Source organism: Panthera pardus, unplaced genomic scaffold (genome assembly GCF_024362965.1).
Source record: "Panthera pardus isolate Hobbes unplaced genomic scaffold, ASM2436296v1 HiC_scaffold_17, whole genome shotgun sequence".
NCBI lineage: Eukaryota > Metazoa > Chordata > Mammalia > Carnivora > Felidae > Panthera > Panthera pardus.
In genome coordinates this window covers 90658387-90677445 of record NW_026526732.1, presented here as the reverse complement: position 1 = coordinate 90677445, position 19059 = coordinate 90658387, and positions in this window count along the sequence as shown.

The window sequence follows — 19059 nt, the reverse complement described above, 5'->3', positions numbered from 1 at the left end:
CTACAGAGGAGAAAGATGATAATTTCCAGCTGCTGGGAAAATGAAAAGATTTGTATATAAATCTATACATTTGTCATAAAGATGCCTTTGGAAGGCTCTTAGTATATCAGAACTTAGATGTGAATATTTTATAAATTCTAAAGGTAACAAACAGGCACTATATAAATGATTTGCATATATATATCACTATATACATGAGATATGTGTATGTATATATCTAAGAGAAACAGCATTTTATTTTATGTTATATAAAGGTCAGAAAAAAGGCTATTCTTGCATTTAGAGACTTAATATTTCTGGAAGGTCAAAATGGCATCAATATTTTTAATAACACATTTAAGTTGACAAAAACTAGGGCAGTGATTTAGGGTTAAAATATTGTTTTTACATTATTTATACTATAAATTATAACTTTCAAAATTTAAAACCAATCTTTTAATTTTACTTGTGGCTAAATTTTTGATGCATTACATTGATGAACTTTTGATCTTGGTTGTGCTTTAAATATATAAATATTATTAAAGCTAGTATAATTTGATTCTTTCAAAAAAGATAGACTCTATTTCTCCAAACATTATGCTTCTCTACTCCATTTAGATGCTAGGAGGGTGGATGACCCTTGAATTAGGTTCCATCAACTTTGGCTTGCATATATATTGAGATAATTCAAATGATTGTGATTTCCAGTTCTTAGTCGCAAATTTCCCATAAAGTTTATAATATATGCTGCCAAATTACTTTTAAATTGTGCAAATGTGCTTCTAATGAAACAACACTACAAATAGGGAAGAAAAGAGTACCAGCTTTGGAAAAGGCAGGTTTGATCAGGAATTTTAGCATTTTCATCTGCCAGCTATGCAACAATGGGTTGTTAGCCAACCCCAAGTGTTTTTCAAAATGTTTGAAATATATTGGAGTCTAAGAAAAGAAAAGAACTAACACATGTAAATTGAACACAGTGAATTCGAGTCAGCATTCACTCATTAACTATTCACTTTAAGGGAGATACTGTGTTGAATGTGAAGGGTTCAGTGATAAAAATCCCATGAGCAAAGGACTTAAAATTTAATAGGGAAAATAAGACAAGTACACAGTACACAAGTATCTCAAATATAATAGAATAAATTACCTAAGAGAAAATAAGTCACAGTATTACATAGTGATAATGGAGTTATACATTGTTTCGCTGTATGTTTTTTTTAAGGCACATAAAATCTTGATTTTGACCTCTAAACATAGAGATACATTGCCTAGCTGTCAATAAATGAGTAGGGTTTTTAAGGATCTTCCTATCTGAATGATACGGTACATGGCTTGGAACAATAAATTGGAACTCAAAATTTGAATGCATTAAGTGTGGAGATAACTGATAGCTTGGAACTTGGTAGTTGCCCCCCACTAATTACATTAAAATTACTTTGCAGGGGCACCTGGGTGGCTCAGTCAGTTAAGCCTCAGACTTCAGCTATGGTCATTATCTTGCGCTTTGTGAGTTCGATCCCTGCATCCACTGTGTGCTGACAGCTCAGAGCCTGGAGCCTGCTTCAGATTCTCTGTCTCCCTCTCTCTCTCTGCCTCTCCCCTGATCATGCTCTGTTTCCCTCTCAAAAATAAATAAATATTAAAAAATTAAACTTACATTGCAAGACTTACATTATAGAACATATATGGAAAGAATCACATGCTTCCCCTCAGGCTAGGGTAGACTGGCCTTTCAATAACTTGAGGCTCTGATTGTGCCCCTTTTTCTTCTCTCCACCTTGATAGGAGATTTATAGAAGCTTCTATTTTCCTGATGTAACCTCATGTCCTAAGCTTTGAAAAGTATCTAGCTACTTCACTATATCTTTTGTTATTCTTACATACTGAGTTTTTGATAGAGTAGACTCCTTAATGATTTTGTAGGAATGGATTATTTTATTTTGATACTCAATTATAAAATAATTCTGCAGGAACAGCAACTGGACACAAATAATCATATTTTGCTTGATAATCTTTATTGCAAGTACAATTACATCATTTGACTACGCATTTCTTTGAAACCCATAAAAAATTATTTCACATGTCACAATGCCCATTTATAGTTCCTCTTCATAAATTTCTTCAGTTCTGATTAGAACATAAAAGTTCTCATGTACTGAGAAGAAACTTCAGGTTTTTTCTCCAGACTCACATTTTTTCCCCACTAAACTATATAGGATGGATTCTTGGTAGTATCTACCCACCTTCTCTGTTTCCAACAGGTATTCTTGCCACATCTTCAGTCATGTGAAGTCCCCTTGTCATCCATCTATTTTCTCTTTAGGGATAATATGCTTTGATGTCCTTGTCACAATGATAAATCCATGACCTAAAAAAAGTGCCCCAAGTCAATCCAGTCTTATTTCCTGGCCCTCTTCATTGAGGATGCTCAAAATACAAACTACTGGCACATGCTAATTAATTATTACAGTTTCTTTCCTTCTTCATCAGGCCCATCACATCCCCTGCCAAGTTATGCTTTTATTTAGCCATAGTTACTGTCCTGAAATCCAAGATCTTGAGGGTGGCACTCATTGCTTTGCAAACACAAGCACTCTGTAGTACCTTCCATCAGAGCAAAATGGGCTAACCTGTCCTAGGGCAAGATAGACCACCCTTAGCGTGAAAAGCTCAGATAGATCAACAGAGCCAGCATACTCAGGGTCATCCATCCAGAAATCCTCATTACACATGTTAAACTCCTAAATGTTTCTTAATATGGCACCGTTAGCGCAACAGACCCATAGTGATGCTTTGAGGGACCACTGAAAAGTCTTTGGAATTCTGTGATTCTACCATATTTTCAGTTCACTGCTTATCTATATCTACTCTTCTACTATAGGAGATAATGACCTTTTCATAAGTTACTAAAAAGGCCCTTTTGGCTCACATGTAGCTCTTGTCAATGGCTCTCAGTCTCTTATTATTCCTATACAGGGTCTTAACACAACTTAACACAACTTGCCAACCCACCTATCTTTGCATGCACTTTTCCTAACCATCTTTCCATGTCCTGAGTCATCATTCCTGAACTATCAATTTTATAAATCATTTATAAGGGAAAAAACATATAAAGTAAATTGTCCCTGTTTATTATTATTTTGAATGATTTGCTATTTTAGATGCTATACTGATATATGCTTATTTCACTCTAGCTCAAATTATAAAATTATATAATTCAAAATAGAAGCTCCATTAAAATTTTCTTTTAACAATTGGAGAAATTCCAAGGCAAAAGCATAAAATTTTAAAATTAAATTTTTTGTTTTCATAATTTTATTTTCTCTATTCTGTCCTCAAATTTTAAGGGAAAAAATCAATATCTTTCTGTTTGTAAGCTTTTATTTCAGTAACGTAATTCACTTGCAAAAAAATAATTGGGGGGTACAGTGTTTGAATATTCTTAAGAAAGATTTCCAGTGATTCTTGAGCCAAAATTTTGAATATTATTTAAGATTTTATTACCAAGATAGATCACTTAGTTAGTTTTACAAAGCAGTTTTCAGTCTCCAACTTTTCTGAAATTCAATAAGTTCTGGACAGCCAGAAGACAAAACGCATTCTAATATTTGAAAGCATCTTTTCTATTCAACATCAGCTTTGCCACAAAATTTTATAGTTTAGTGACTCAATACAGGTAAATTTGCAAATTTAACAATTATAGCATCTATTTTTTTAATCAAGTAGGCTCCACATCCAAGGTGGAGCTTGAACTCACCATCCCAAGATCAAGAGTTGTGTATTCTACCAACTGAGCCAGCCAGGTGCCCCTAAAACGTTTATTTTCTTACTAGACTTGTTTTGGATACTATTTTCATAACATAGCCCAACTACATTCCTTGTCCATAAGTTTCTTATGAAGATACTTGTATCAACCAAGATGCTGTGGTCTCCCCAAATTTATATTACCATATTCATAGTACCTACAATAACTACTAAATAATGTTACTATCAAACATTTTAACTGAATTTACAGTTGTATTTACATCAATGTCAGATGTTTATTAATGAACTTCCAAAGCTTTGTTTTGGTTCTTCAAATATGAGGTAAAATTCAAACTAGATCTTTACCTAGATGTCTTCCTCTTCTTAGATTGATGTACATACATATTAGGCTGTTTTATATTGTCCCAAAGTTCTTAGATTTTGTTTTCACTCTTTTCTCCTTTTAGCTATTTTAGCTCATATCCACATTTAATTAATATGCTGGAATTTATTGATATTCTTTAATGAACTTTTACTTTTTTATTCTCTTACAGAAACCTGGCCAATTTATACATTAATTATAACTCTTCATGTTTTTACCTGTTTTTATTTATTTTTTAAAATTTTTAATGTTTATGTATTTTTGAGACAGAGAGAGACAGAGCATGAGCAGGGGAGGGGTAGAGAGAGACACACACACAGAATCTGAAGCAGGCTCCAGGCTCTGAGCTATCAGCACAGAGTCTGATGCGAGGCTGGAACTCATCAACTGCGAGATCATGACCTGAGCTGAAGTCGTACACTCAACTGACTAAACCGCCCAGGTGCCCCTTCTTATTTGTTTTTAAAAGTCCAAACAACAGTGTGTATATATATTTTTTTCACTTTCAAACCCATATCTTTTTTACTTATGGATATGAGAAAAGATTTTCTCATCAGTCAATACACTACTTTCACTAAACAAATTGAATTTATGTTCCACTGGGTAAATAATCCTAGGTATACTGTGATAACTTGTCAAAGGAAGAAATGATAGTGAATAAATGTTGCAGCAATTCTCCTGCAGAGACTCTACATTCTGTAAAGAAACCCATAAACATTATTTTTAGCATGATCTCATCTGGACCTGTGGCTCAGTGCCTTGTTAACTACGGTGAGCTGAAGCCTTTCTCTTCTGATAATCACATTCTGGAAGACAGACCAGTGCAGGCTGCTCTAGGAAGAGTGAGTTCACCATATTCCCTATCACAGGGTCCAGAGGTGGGATTTCTGGACTTAGAACTTTCAAAAGATAGTAAGTAGACAGTTAAAGAAAACTTCAAGTTGGGGCACCTGGGTGGCTCAGTCGGTGAGCTTCCAACTTCGGCCTAGGTCATAATCTCGTGTTCATGGGTTCAAGCCCCACATCAGGCTCTGTGCTGACAGCTCAGAGCCTGGAGTCTGCTTCGGATTCTGTGTCTGCCTCTCTCTCTGCCCCTCCCCTCCTTGAGCTCTCTCTCTGTCTCTCAAAAAATAAAATAAAATGTTAAAAAAATTAAAGAAAAAATAAACATCAAGTTAAAGTGCATATGGTATCAAGATTTATCCAAATTGTTCCTTTGATAAGTAAATTAATATTTATATGAATATTGTTCTGAATACCATAAGTATTTTTAACTTATGTTAAAGAGTAAGTGTTCAACTCTTAATCTTGGCTCAGGTCATTATCTCGCCATTTGTGAGATCAAGCCCCACGTGCGACTCTATGCTGACAGTGCGATGCCTGCTTGGGATTCTCTCTGCCTTTCCCCCACTTGCTCTCACTCTCTCTCATAAAATAAGTAAATAAACACCTAAACAAACAAACAAACAAAACTCACCGCAGGAGCTGAGGAATCATGGTATGTGATTTACTCTACAATGAAGTGACTATGCATCAAAAAGAAAGAAGGCTTACACTAAAAAAGAAAAATTCAATATTAAAAAATAAACCTATGTTTCTTTGCACAATTCTTTACCTCTGAAAATCAATTCTCATTGTAAAAGATCAAGTCCTCTTTTTTTAAACAAATTATGTTTTAATGTTCATTTTTGAGAGAAAGAGAGACAGAGTGTGAGCAGGGGAGGGGCAGAGAGAGACGGAGACAGAATCAGAAGCAGGCTCCAGATTCTGAGCTGTCAGCACACAGTCCTACACGGGGCTCAAACTCTAACCAGAAGATCATGTGATATCATGACTTGAGCTGATGTTGGATGCTTGATCAACTGACCCACCCAAGTGTCCTGAAGATCAACTCCTCTGAAATCTAAAGTATTATAGACTGCAAAATAGTCCATCAATTTAATGACTACCACATTAAGTGTCATATAGCCCATAATAGGTATCTCAATGTGAAAAGGAAAGGCTTAGAAGTAAGAAAACAGGGTATTCCTCTGAAAATCCAAAATATACCATAAGTCCCAGAAAAGGAAATATATGTTTAAAAAATAACTATTAATATTAGCATCTCAGGGGTAGCCACAGCAATATTCCTGTTAAAGCCAACTTTTTTGTTTTTGTTTTTGTTTTTAGTAGGTTCATGCCCAGAGTGGGGCTTGAACTCACACTCCTGAAATTTAATACTTGGACGCTTAATTGACTGAGTCACCCAGATGCACCAAACTTACGTTTAATAGTAAATATATTTAGCAAGTTTTTTATGTGTCAACCGCTATATCACAGAAACAAACTGAGACTTGTTAATTTTAAACTGTATTAAAGAGCAGTAGAAGTTTCCCTCTTTATTTCCCCCGTTACTTTAGGCACTGCTGAATTGGATTCGCTAACCCATCAATTCATTGATTCATTATTTCATTAACTGATCATGATCATGTGCTTAATTAATTGTATATTCTTTTATTTCATTAATTCTTTCACTTATCTTACTTCATAGAAGACTGAGTATGACTTAGCAGATTTAAGTATTTTATCCAAGGTTCAGCAGATAGTGAATAACCTTTATCTATGATACGCAAAATCTATACTAATTCTATTATATGACTGTCTTTTGCTTTCATGTCTCTTTCTTTCTTAAGGGGGAAATTCAAATTATCAACAGGCAACAAGTCTCTGCACTGAAGTGGCCCTATTCACCTACTTTACACCAGCAATGATTCTTGCTATATACAGAAGACTGCAATACATGTATGTATCAGGAAACATGCATAATGACATGGGTACAGAATGAAAAGAAAATTCTGTACCAGAGATTTGAAATGACATATAAATGTTTAGCTTCTAAAAAATTGCTGATTAAAGTAATTATGCTAGGCTACCCTTTTTAATTTCACACAAATGTGAAGTGGAAGGAAGAAAAGATTGAATAGTCAAAGTGTTTGAATTAAACCCACAATGAATTGACATTTCTAATTTAGTTTAAACGTAATTGATCAATTCGGCATCTGTCTACTAACACTGGAGTATTTGGAAGTCATAAAAATAAACATTACCAATTTTCTTTCTTGGAGCTCTTTGTAATATGCTTGCACATGACGTCCTCCTTCCTGCCTCCCTTCCCACAAAAAGCAAAATCCTTACAGTATACTTTGTTAAGGTTAACAGGCCCATCATGCCACACTATGCATGTACTCACTTATGCAGAGACATGATTACCTAAGCCTTCCCAATGAAACTTTGAATCATTCTGTGCCAATAGATTTATCTCAGTTGCATAGTATCATTTCACTGAAAACTTCCACCTGCAATTTCCTTGACCATTTTATTTTGCACACTCCTTTGTTTAAATTACATCTATTAACCCTAAATAGATTTCCTTTAAAAAAAAACTGCTCAAACTCCCAGAATTGCTTTTTAATTGTTGCATGCCTTGCTCTTGCTACTAATTACTCCACATATTTTAATCCTCTAATTATCTTTAAATCCAGGTGTTCTTAAACTAAGGTCAATATTTTGGTTTAAGGGGATTGTAAAGTCCATGAATTTCTTTGCATAATAATTTGCTAATATATGTGTGGCATACATTTTACCAGTTCTGATTATGCCACTGAATGCCAGGGATCATCACCACACCATGTGCCCCCATTCATGAGACTTTCAATGCTATCAATTTGGGGTGTAATCCAATAATATAATAATATTATATTGGGTACCAATGCTCTTGATCATGCCAGCTATTTTAAATTCTAAAATTATAACCTTGAATGTTTTATTTTCTGACCACATTTTTTCAACCCCTCTACTTTTCAGTTATCTTAATACCATATTATATCTTGTATTTTATCATGAATTCAGACTGTGAATTCCTCCTAATACTTTTAATCTTCTTTACCTGATTTCACATATTTCCCAACCTAGATTTAGTTTGTGATCAGTAACCACACCCACATACCTTACCAACTTTCAATACTGACTGAGTTATTTTTCTTTCAATAATTTGATCCTTCAACCAATGTTTACCAACAGCTTACTCTGGGCTTCACAGTAAACAAATCAAGAATGCAGTGGCAACACTATAGATGAGATCCTGATTCTCATAGAGTTTACAAATAAGTGGAAATCGTAAATATACAAATAAATGAATAAGTGAACTATGTCAGATGATAACATCACATTACAATACCTGCGATAAAAAGACACGGTTGAATTTATGGCTTTTGAAGAAAGCTATGCTAATCAGTCACAGTCTGCTTGAGCATAACAGACCGATGATCTTCTTATACTCTTCAGAGGAAATGTGAAGTTCAATAGTTAGAGGACTTTTAATAGCCAGCAAGTCAACATCATCTGCAGAAGCATGGTTACTCAGATGAGATGGCTGTTAATCAGTTACCACACAGAGGTGAGATTATTAGACATAATCCATTCTTGAGTGGCTGACTTTCAGAAGTTAGGGGCTGACATTGATTGGTTAGTTTGCCAAAACATGATGCGTGAGATGAGTTGTCACCGAACGATTAAACAGATTCTGATGGCCACATGTCATAATGGATACAATCAGTCTTTATCTAAATTTGTGGGAAAGTTTACATCACAAAGAACATAACAGAGAGTGATAATGATTATTGGGAGATAATTCTCTGTTTGTTTCTTAAATTTCTGCACATCTGCGGAAAGACACTGAAAGTTTTTCAGACTATCTTTTCAAAATGGCATACCAAGTTTACACGGGAAGTGGAAAGAATGTCTTCCTACAGGGCAGAGGGCAGATTCGTTTGCCATCCAAAGTAATCAAGATAACTCCCTCGAGGCCAAGGTTTTGGCAGACTTGAATGTGACCCCCTTAAAATACTGGCGTTTCTTATGATTGGATTTCTTTGGCTAGCAAAGTTTCTGCTTATGCATAACCCACCTGGGCCGTTCCACATTGCTCCCATGGAACATGAGGGGCAGGGGAAATAAATGCAAACAGGAAGTTTCTGCTGCTTTCTGTGAATAAAAAGGGCCCAGGGGTCTCTTGTCTTCTGCTAACAACCTGGAAACTATGGTAGTCTTATTTGTCAGCTTACAAGTAAGGCAGAACCCGAGATCATTCATAATTTTGGATAAGACTAAGTGGTCCAGGAGGACAGAATATACCCCAGGTACTGTACAAAGAGTAGCCTTTATATGAATGTGATATTTAAACTGTCACTTGAATCTATCTTTCCTCTTCCTCCTCACTCTTAAATAAAAAGTACAATTAAAAAAAATAAAAGACAACAATTTTGTTCATCAGTGAACCATGAATTTAAACTATGCATTATTTCTTTCTAGTCAATGCTCTCTTTTCCTGTTGGGTTTCCTAATCCAAACATGTAGTTTTCTAAGAACTCTTTAACAAATTTAACCCTGGATAAAAAAGAACACAAGGTTTTATGGGAAGACTTTGAAATTTGTACTATTTTAGGCTTTTCTTTAAGAAACATAATATAAAACTAAACAAAGTATCTTGCAAGAAACCCATGGATATAGAGAATCTTGAAGCTTAAATTTCATTAGCTTCACTATGAATCTGTGTATACCTCTACTATAAGCTGATGTTTAACTTTCTATCTTAATGAAAAATAAAAAAAAATAACTGGCGTGGTACTAATGATGTTCGAAAAAGAAAGAGTGCATATGGTTATATAAGTTTTAATATTTTTTATGTCTATTTATTTTTGAGACAGAGAGACAGAGCATGAGCAGGGAAGGAGCAGAGAAAGAGGCAGACACAGAATGTGAAGCAAGCTCCAGGCTCTGAGCTGCCCGCACAGAGCCTGACGCGGGCCTCAAACTCACAAACTGCAAGATCATGACCTGAGCCTAAGTCCGATGCTTAACCAACTGAGCCACCCAGGTGCCCCTATTTAAGTTTTAATTAAGTTTTAACCCCAATAAAAGGTACATTAAATAAATATATTTGAAAACAATTGCAATACTTTCCATGAGTAACCATAAAGTAAAATACAGCAAATATATCTAGAAACAAAGTTTGTTGTGAAGGAAATGAACTCTTGAAAGCAATAAACAACAGGTGTAGAATTAGATATAAGTTCAAGACAAAGGTGTGAAAAACCTGAACACAAATACTAGTAAGTCATTTAAACTATATCATCTTGCTCAAATTAAAAACTCTCTCATTCTTGGGGTGCCTGGGTGGCTCAGCCAGGTAAGTGTCTCACTTCAGTTCAGGTCATGATCTCATGGTTCATGGGTTCAAGCCCCACATCAGGCTCTGTGCTGACAACTCAGAGCCTGGAACTTGCTTCGGATTCTGTGTCTGCCTCTTTCCTGCTTGCGGCCTGTGCCTCTCTCTCTTTCAAAAATAAACATTAAAAAAAGTGAATAAAAACTCTCTCACCCTCAATTTTTCCATTTCTAAAAATGAGATGATAATAGCATTTATTCAATATGTTAATAAGTTACAATATCCCATCTTTTAAAATATTGGGCAGTACCCATTCAAAATGTTAGCTTTTGGGGCACCTGGATAGTTCAGTAGGTTAAGCATCTGACTTGATTTCAACTCAGGTCATGATCTCATGATTCATGAGATAGTGCAGAGCCTGCTTTGGATTTTCTCTCCCTCTCTCTCTTCCCTTCCCCTGTTCTCTCTCTCTCTCTCTCACTCTCTCAAAATAAATGAATAAATATATATATATTTTAATGTTAGCTTTTTACTAAACTAATCACCAGATGTCTGGTAATAAGGTTGTGTACGATTAATACTTCAGCATGAGAAATATGTATTTGTTTTTAGTTTAGGGAAAGCTGTAAATGCCCAAATCAAACTATAACTTCCTGAGGAAATGAAATATCAAATTTTGTATAAGTGGGTGTATGTGCATGTGTGAGAAAAAGACAAAGTGGAGAGAGAGAGAAGAAACAGAGAGAGAGAGAAGAAAGAGGAGTAGCAGGAGGAAGAGAAACCAAAGCTATAGCTTATAGAATTCATGTTCACTATTAGAATTAGAATCAGAAAGACTGTCTTGAGCTCAGTGTTTGACATCTCCTAAACATGAACTCTTTGAGAACATACCAAACCTTTTAAACTTTCCATTTTCTCATCTGGAGATATCCCATTGTATAGTTGCTTGGGGAGCCTCAGATGAAATAGTTATGAGGAAGTTCTTTGTAAGGGATAGGATACTATACATTTAAAATTTTTCAGGGGTGCCTGCGTAGCTCAGTTGGTTAAGCATCCAACTCTTGATTTCAGCTCAGGTCTTGATCTCATGGTTTGTGGGTTGAAGCCCCACGTCAGGCTCTGTGCTGACAGCATGGGGCCTGCTTGGGATTTCTCTCTTCTCTCTCTCTCTGCCCCCTCCCCACTCATATTATCAATCAATCAATCAATCAATAAACTTAAAAATGTGTAAATGTTATAATTATTGAGTTAAAGGGTATAGAATAAAGGGGTTTTTTGGTTGTGTGTGTGTGTGCACACGCATGTGTATGTGTGTGTGTGTCTGAGTGTGTGTGTGTGAGTGTGTGTGTGTGAGAAAGAGAGAGAGAGAGAGAGAGAGATTGAGAGAGAAAAAGAGACAAACAGAGAACAAATGTCTATGAAGTTGGGAAGCCAGGGAAGGTTCACCGTCAGTAGAGTATTATTAAGAAAATTTTTAGAAAGATACAATTTGTTTAGAATCCTACCTTAGAATATATTTTTATAAATACCTAGCCTTTTTCCCTGACATAGTCTGAGAGCATCAAAAATATTAGAGAATGTGCCAAATCAAGTATACTGTGGGCATCTTATTGTATAATCTTAAGTGAGACAAGAGAATGTATTTCCACTGTAAGAAGTTTTTATGATTTCAACTTCTTAATAGATACTTATATTGTCATGAATATTTTACAATGTCAGCATCTCAATGTCATCTATATTACTATTTCTTTGACATAGCATATGCCATACCTCTGCTACTCAGAGCTTCTTTCTAAAATGTCTAATGAAATATTCATTCAGTTTCACATTTTAGAAAAGATCACAGTAGGTAACCTTAACATAAAATACATTGAGTTTTATAAAGTTTCTGTTGTACTTTGAGAATCTCCAATTAATTATGAGATAGGTCTAAGTTGGGCCAGATATCTAGGCAGCGAATGTAATATCCCTCAGGCACCCCACACTCACTCAAGCACATTAAAAAACCCCTATAGAATAAGGCCATTTATTGGTACATTCCTAAATCTTGAAGTCAGGATGGTGTAGTAAAAAAATATAGATTTAACATTAGATCATGTTATACCTGTTATCAACGTTTGTCTCAACTTTTATAAACAGAGTGGACTTGAAAAATTAGCTTAACTGTTCAGAAACATGAAGTTTTGCACTGGGAAACAGGAATATAAACACTCTCTTTTCAAAGGTTTTGTGAAAATTTATTCATTCTTTTAAATGTCAAATATTGAGGCACCTGGGTGACTCAGTTGGTTAGGTGGTCGACTTCGGCTCAGGTCATGATCTCATGGGTTCATGGGTTCAAGCCCCACGTCTGGTTCTTTGTTGCTAGCCTGCTGCTAGCCTGGAGACTGCTTAGGATTCTGTGTCTTCCTGTCTCTCTGTCCCTCCCCCACTCACATTCTGTCTCTCTCAAAAGTAAATAAACATTAAATGTCAAATATTAATTCAGTATGTACTGTTTTCCATGAACAAACAGCACAAAAGCCCTGTATTCACTATGCTCATATTCCAGTGGGGGAAATATAACCTATAAATGTACTATATGATAGCAGCTATTTATAAGAGCTATAGACAGGAAATATCAGAGTAACAGGAAAGAGAGTTATCCTAATTCAGATAGAGTAGTGAGTAAATAATTCAGATAGAGTAGTGGGTAAATAATTCTCAATGGAACAATGTGAACAATGTGTCTAATAGCTATTAGCTTTAGGATCAGGATTTATAACCATTAGGAAAACAACTCAGAGAAGCCAAATATTTTTAAATATGAGACTAGCTAAAAGCGATTGACTCAGATTACCCCTCTCTTTTCTCACCTAATTTATTCATGTGTATTAAACAATAATAAGGGTTAATAAGGGCAGGATTTTGTTCCAAACCTGTTACACCATTGCCAAGCACCATAACTTTTTTTAATTTTTTTTTAAGTTTATTTATTTTTGACAGAGACAGAGTGCAAGTATGAGCTGGGGACATGCAGAGAACGAGAGAGGGAGACACAGAATCCGAAGTAGGCTCCAGGCTCCAAGCTGTCAGCACAAAGTCTGACGCGGGGCTCAAACTCACGAGCTGTGAGATCATGACCTGGGCTGAAGTTGGTCGCTTAACTGACTGAGCCACCCAGGTGCCCCAACCAAGCACCAAAACTTTTAATAGGTGATCTATAATAGTTTTGTTTCGATAATTATATTTAACTTAGAGTACCAAGAATTCTATCATAAAATAACTTAATAATAAATTAAAATAAAACATAATACATTTATTATTAAATTAAAATCAATAATTAAAATTAATTACTTAATTAAATTTAAACTTAAATTATTATTTACATAAGGAACAAAATTAAGCAAACACCAAAACATAATAACCCAAATGCTGTATTAAAATATACAAATACCATGTATAAGATTTTCCATTTACAATAAAGATGTAAAACATAAATAGTATAAAGATAGCAAAACATTGTAGAATCATTTGAGGAAACACTTGAATTAAGAAGTGTGGTATAAATAGCATTTCTATACTAAAATTATACTAAATATTGGCGGTTGGTAATGCTTAAGTCTCAGCCTGTCTTGCTTAACTACCATTATTAAAGTAGGGCCTGTGACAAGAATTTAGATGCATGAAGATTCTTTTGGAAGTAGCCTCAGGGGAACATGAGCAAAGATGAAACTTTGATAAGAGTGCATCATCTGGTCACTTCTAAGGGCAACTGGGGTTCAGTCCACTTGAGATTTTAAAAGAGCACATTGGATGTTTTTCAAACTATCCATCTGAGAGTGGATGATTAACAGGAAAAATAGTTGTTAGTCAGTTCTCATTTCCCATCGGTTTAGATCTACTCTCTGTGCAAAAAAATCTCCTACCTTTCAAAGTTCTACATGTCTGCCTAGAGAGAGAGTTCCTGAAGACATCTATTGCATTGGAGAAACATCGCAGCACAAAGTAACAGGGGGGCTCATGGGCCTGGTATAGACAAGTATAAACTGAATACATGGCTAAAATCAGACATGAGATTGAGAAAATGTGACACAATACATAATAAGCAAACCAAATTCCTCTAAGATGATAGAAATATTTAATACAAATAGTGGAACAAAAATACTTGTGATATTGGGAACCATCCATATATATTTATAAAGCAGGTTCTCTTACCTCCACACTCACACACATATTATTTTTAAGTAGAACTTTTTCTTTATTTTCCTCAGCATAATCATTTCTTTTTCTTTTCATTTTCTTGTATATATTTCCTCTTGCTTAAAAATTTGTCCCTAGGAAAGGCTTTGATAAAATACATTCATCCTTTTTTTAATGTTTATTTATTTATTTTGGGGGGGGGGAGGGGCAGAAAAAGTACAGAGCCCAATGCGGGGTTCAAACCCATGAACAGTGAAATCATTACCTGAGCCAAAACCAAGAGCTGTGCACTCAACTGACTGAGCCACCCAGGTGCCCCATCATTTATCCTTTAGTAAAGTGATTCAATGTATTATCTCACATTTTAACTTAGGCTTTTTTTTTACTGTCCTTTAAAGAAATTTCAAACAAGTAATAAAATAATAAATATATTTTGTAAATCACACAGCTGAAGGCCCATTGAATCATATCTTAACTTTTCTGTGACACGCTTCTATGGTGTGACTGCTTTGAGATGAGGCTGTGTAAACCTATTAACGCTAAATAGAAACCTTATTGGTTCTTTGGTTCTTCTTTCCTTTCTTTAGGTTTTACTTCCAAAATATACTTACACTCGAATAAATCATTGCTAAGTCTCTATATTTTGATTGTGGCAGTGGGGGAACACCACAAAAACACACATACTACTATGTGGCCAATTTAATGTAAAAAACATTCCAAAAGAAACTGTGTGCATACCTATGCCTAATTTCTATGTAATTTTCTACCATCTTAATATAATATAAACTTTAAGCTTGTTACTTATTTCATAACTTGGTACTTGCAGCTAAGTACACTATAATACAAATTAGTAAAAATGTAAGAAAAGTTTATCTCAAATATTGCTACTACTCCCTATCTCAGTTTATCACACAGGAAGTGACAAGATGATTCTAGAATCCTGATTGCAGGGGAACAACAGCCAAGAAGATGCAAATTACTAGTCAACAAATACATATCTTTAAAATAACAGGTACACATTATTAAAATCATTTTATATTTCTATAGTTTAAGTAGCTTGAGCTATAAGAAAATAAGCATGTTCTGAAGCTGACATTTCAGTCTGGTACTTAGTATGATAGTTTAATTGGACAGTATAATTTTCCAAATTCTTTGCAGTGATGAAAAGAAATCACACTCCTTCCTCTTCTTAATGTTTTTTTTTTTTGGGGGGGGGATATATTACAGAAACATCATTATATAAGACTTATATGTTTATTTCCATTTTTTGTTTTCATATCCTAATTTAAGAATGCCTGGCTGGCTCAGTCAGTAGAGCCTACAACTCTTGATCTCAAGGTTTTGAATTCAAGCCCCACAATGTGTGTGGAGGTTGCTTAAAAACAAAATCTTAAAAACAAACGTTTCCTAATGTAGAATTTTTGCAATTTCTGTTGTATCATTCATATTAATTAAATTATTCCAATAAGCATTTTTCCTAGTCTCTTCTGTATTTCCAATTTAGATTTTATAAGTAACCATAACATGCTAATAAACATTTGAATAATATGATTTTTTTGCAAATACAAGTACTTTATTCTTTCATGATTTGACTGATAGGAATGCACACATTAATTTATCATATTTTCTTTTTTTGCAATAAAACATTTTTAATACTTTAAATTGTAGTGCACTTTCCAGAAGAGTTTAGTTATAACTAAAGCTTGACAGGAAATTCACTCCCATTCAAACCAGCAGTATATCATGTTGCTGAAAGTGTGGTAATTCAGGATCCCATGAACGTGGTTCTGAGTGATTCTACATCTCAGGATCGACTAGAGATCTCGCTTGATCTTTTGGAATTCCCTGAAACGTAGTGTTATTTTTTTAATATGAAAGGATCATCCATCATATATGGCTATTTACCTTTAGCATTAGTTTTTCAATCTTATTCATAATAAGTATCATAATTTTTTCTAGTAAAATAGGTATTACGAAGAGATTATTATGAGCTAAAAGGGTAATCACTTTTGGACATTTTATAAAGTAGGTGGAGTAATAGTGCTTATTTCACTCTCTCTTATAATATATTCAATGACTTTCCCTACCTCAGGAAAGAATGTATCTCTCAGGAGCTTATAAGTTATTTTAAGGCAAGGTCTGTGCTTTATTTACCTTACCCCCTCACACAGATACCAGGAGTCAAATATAGACCTTTTCATAAGAGTAAATGCTTCATGCTTTTAGTTTTTTAAAGGAATCTGTGAATATGTGGACAAATGATTTTCTTCATAAGTAAATTAGACATTTCCACTAATAAATACTGTAACAAAAATTCCAGTCTATGTTTTCATATTTTTCGCAGATGTTGAAAAGAAGATATTTACACTTCATAATTTGTAGCATTTGATCTACAAAAATATATAAAACTGTTTTTTGGGGAAATATAATTAAAAACAAAACCTTCTCCTAACCTAGAAAACCTGTCCACAAAGGTAGTGGAGAAAGAAAATACTTTTATTATTAAGTAAGCAGTAAACCAGAATGTGATGCACATTATAGGCAATCTATTAAGAGAATGAAAAGATGGAAAAAATTGTCACCCTTTGGTGTAGCCAAGAAGATACAACCATTATATGTATGTTTTCAAAATAAGTAGTGACTGGTTGTTATGTAAAAGTACTTGATAGCACCATTTATTACACATAGTTCATCCTAGTTTCATCTGGTAATTGGGGTGACTGTGTATGTTAGCTAAACTGGCTTTATCCACAGGAGAAACAAATTTCTCATATCTCTATGACAGGAGGTAGTCTTGCAACTTGGAGCAAGATATCCCCCAAACTTTCTGGATTCCTTTCATAGACACTGGGAGACAGGAATGCTATGTCACTTGACTCTACATTTTAGAGATGGTAATTTAGCCATTGAAAAAGACATTCCTGGGTCATCAACTTGCCAAAGAGCCTATCTAGTTTTCAAAAGGATTTATATTACTTTTTTTTTCTGAAGAAAAAGGGAAAAGAGAGATGCCAAGCTTCTCATTTTCAACTGAGGGAATTAAGTCTCTTATTTTGAAATTTTTATTTGACGACACAATGTCAACACATAATGAATCACGCACAAGAATACAACTGGTATCATAATATGATGGAGTATAAAAAGAGTAACTTATGTTTGAAAATTATTACAAACAGGAAGACTTGGAAATTTTTACTAAGAATCATTATAAGTGACAGATTCCAGGTAATGAGGAGTTTTGAGCACAAATATAGGGCAATTACCTTAAGCTACCATATCTGGCATAGTAAAGAACCACATTCACACATTATTATTAATATTATTTTTACCAGTCAACTAGAAAAGCCTAAAATCTTAATTTAAAAGGATCAACATTTTCTTTGCTTAAAGGAATCTTATTGTAGGGACACTTGGGTGGCTCAGTAGGTGAAAGATTCGATGTCCACTCAGGTCATGTTCTCAGGTTTCTGAGTTCAACTCCCCCACCCTCCATCCCTATCAGTTTCTGTACTGACAGCTCAGGGCCTGGAGCCTGCATTAGGTTCTGTGTCTTCCTGTCTCTCTGCCCCTCCCTGCTCATGCTTTCTCTCTCTCTCTCTCTCTCTCTCTCTCTCTCAAAAATAAACATTAAAAGAAAAAAAAAGAATCATATTGTAGTTCTATTTACTTATAGATTCAGAGAAAATTTTTATTTGGCATGCATGTAATAGATTTTAGTCAACCAAGACATAAAATAAGTTCTTTGGTGAAAATAATAATGAAGAATATTACATCTATCTAAATAGAGATAATGAGCTTAAAATATCAATAGTCTAAGTAGAAATGGGGGATATTATAAATATTGAATCTAAAATATTAGCATAGTGTGTGTGTGTGTGTGTGTGTGTGTGTCTATGATGCACAGAGGATGTGAAGAATTGAAGATGTGTTAATTTTCTAATCTTTATTCATAAAGAGTCAATATATTATACCTAAGTTGGGTAAAACAAGACATGGTGGTATTAACATAAAACTTCAGTTATAAAGCTATCTTGGAGAAAATATAAAACTTATATTGCTACCAACCCCAATGAAAAATTCAGGAAGAAAAGATAGGGTATGAGATAAGATATAAGAGGAAGTAGGCTAGTTTTTTGTTGTGTGTGTATTGAAATATGATATGACATTTATGGAGTTTTTAAATCAAGAAATCAAGGATGAACACAACTCATACATTTAAAAAGTAGTTAAAGCACATATAAAACACTGTATACCATTAACTGTTCTAAATGTTTTCAAATGTTGGCCATCTCACTTATAAAAATCAAAGCAAACATTTTAAATAAAATATTAATAAATATAATTCAGTGTTACCCTATCAGATTATTATTCCACAACCATTTGTAGTCATTAACAAGAATGTATTTTGCTCATTTTTAAAGAGCAAAAAGTAAATTTAAAAAAGAAATATCATATAATCTTAAGAGTTGAACAAAATTCAACATCAATATACAAATATGGCATGCCCTTAACATGATAGTTTAGTACAAAATAGTAAAACAAATATATACATTAAAGTCCTGAA